Genomic DNA, 2,780 nt, shown 5'->3' with positions numbered 1-2,780 from the left:
ACCAAGAAGAATGAGGAACACAGACCCTGGAGAGTAAGATGGAGTAGAATTTTATTGAGCAAAGAAAGTTGTCAACAGCAAAGGGAACCTGAAAGTGGGTTGCCATCTGTGAGACTGGGTTTTTATGTGAGTGAGTCCAGGGTTTTTATGGGGTTAGAATGGGGGAATATGTGCTTATTGCTTATGGGTGGGCTTGGAAAAGGCACCATTCAATTTGTTAAAAGGCATCATTCAGACAGAACCAATTGAGAGAGAGTGGGTATGTGGGCTCTCTTTTGGTTCCATATTAAGTTTAAGGTGGGTTTTTCCAGTTCTGTGAAGAAGGTCATAGGTAGCTTGACAGGGATAGTGTTAAATCTATAAATTACTTTAGGCAGTATGGCCACTAAGATGGGAAGAAATCAGTGCAAAAAGGATGAAAACACCCAAAACCAGAACACATCTTCTCCTACAAGGGATCATAACTCCTCACCAGCAAGGGAACAAAGCTGGATGGAGAATGAGTCTGATGAATTGACAGAAACAGGCTTCAGAAGGTGAGAGATAACAAACTTCTCTGAACTAAAAGAACATGTTCTAATGCATTGCAAAGAAACTAAGAACCTTGAAAAAGGTTAGATGAAATGCTAATGAGAATAAACAGCTTAGAGGAGCATATAAATGACTTGATGGAGCTGAAAAATGCAACACAAGAACTTCGCAAAGCACACAGAAGTTTCAATAGCTGAATCCACCAAGCAGAAGAAAGGATATCAGAGATTGAAGATCAACTCAATGAAATAAAATGAGAAGGCAAGATTAGAGAAAAAAGAGTAAAAAGAAATGAACAAAGCCTCCAAGAAATATGGGATTATGTGAAAAGACCTAATCTACATTTGATAGGTGTACCTGAATGTGATGGAGAGAATGAATCCAAGCTGGAAAATACTCTTCAGGATATTATCCAGGAGAACTTGCCCAGCCTAGCAACACAGGCCAACATGCAAGTCCAGGAAATACAGAGAACACCACAAAGATATTCTTCAAGAAGAGCAACTGCAAGGCATATAATCATCAGATTTGCCAGGGTTGAAATGAAGGAAAAAATGCTAAGGGCAGTCAGAGAGAAAGGTCTGGTTACCCGCAAAGGGAAACCCATTAGACTCACAGAGGATCTCTCAGTAGAAATCCTACATGTCAGAAGAGAGTGACAGCCAATATTCAACATCCTTAAATAAAAGAACTTTCAATCCACAATTTCATATCCAGCCAAACTAAGCTTCATAAAAGAAGGAGAAATAAAATCCTTTACAAACAAGCAATTGCTGAGAGATTTCATCACCACCAGGCCTGCCTTACAAGAGCTTGTGAAAGAAGCACTAAACTTAGAAAGGAACAACCAGTACCAGCCACTCCAAAAACATACCAAATGGTAAACAGCATGACACAATGAAGAAAATGTGTCAACTAACAGGCAAAACAATGAGCTAGTATCAAAATGGCAGGATCAAATTCATACATAAAAATATTATCCTTAAATGTAAATGGGCTAAATGCCCCAATAAAAAGACACAGACTGGCAAATTGTATAAAAAGTCAAAACCCATTGGTGTGCTATATCCAGGAAACCCATCTCATGTGGAAGGACACACATAGGCTCAAAATAATGGGATGGGGGAAGATTTACCAAGCAAATGGAGAGCAAAAAATAGCAGGACTTGCAATCCTAGTCTCTGATAAAATGGACTTAAACCAACAAAGATCAAAAGTGACAAAAAGGGCATTACATAATGGTAAAAGGATCAATGCAACAAGAGGAGCTAATGATCCTAAATATATACGCACTCCAAAACAGGAGCACCCAGGTACACAAAGCAAGTTGTTAATGACCTACAAAGAGACTTAGACTCCCACACAATCATAGTGGGAGACTTTAACCCTCCACTGTCAATATTTGATCAATGAGACAGAAAATTAACAGGGATATCCAGGACTTGAACTCAGATCTGAACCAAGCAAACCTAATAGACATCTACAGAACTCTTCACCCCAATTCCACATACTATACATTCTTTTCAGCACACATCACATTTAATGTAAAATTGACCACATAATTGGAAGTAAATCACTCCTCAGCAAATGCAAAAGAATGGAAATCAGAACAGTCTCTCAGACCACGGTGCAATCAAATTAGAATTTAGGATTAAGAAACTAACTCAGAACTGCACAACTTCACAGAGACTGAACAACTGGCTCTTGAATGTTGACTGGATAAACAATGTAATGAAGGTAGAAATAAAGATGTTCTTTGAAACCAACGAGAACGAGGACACAATGTACCAGAATCTCTGGGACATTTAAAGCAGTGTCTAGAAGAAAATTTGTAGCAATAAATGCACACATGAGAAGCAAGGAAAGATCTAAAATCAACACCCTATCATCAAAATTGAAAGAGCTAGAGGAGCAAGATTAAAAAAAAAACAAACTCAAAAGCTAGCAGAAGACAAGAAATAACTAAGATCAGAGCAGAACAGAAGGAGAAAGAGAGCAAAAAAAATAAAAATAAAAAAAAATAAAAAACCCTTCAAAAAATCAATAAATCCAGGAGCTGGTTTTTTGAAAAGATCAACAAAATAGACAGATCACTAGCCAGACTAATAAAAAAGAAAAGAGAGAATAATCAAATAGATACAATAAAAAAAGATAAAGAGGATATCACCACTGATTCCAAAGAAATACAAACTACAATAGAAGATTACTCCAAACTGCTCTATGCACACAAATCAGTAAACCTGGAAGAA

Source organism: Saimiri boliviensis, chromosome 3 (genome assembly GCF_048565385.1).
Source record: "Saimiri boliviensis isolate mSaiBol1 chromosome 3, mSaiBol1.pri, whole genome shotgun sequence".
Taxonomy (NCBI): domain Eukaryota; kingdom Metazoa; phylum Chordata; class Mammalia; order Primates; family Cebidae; genus Saimiri; species Saimiri boliviensis.
Note: the sequence above shows the minus strand (reverse complement) of the source record.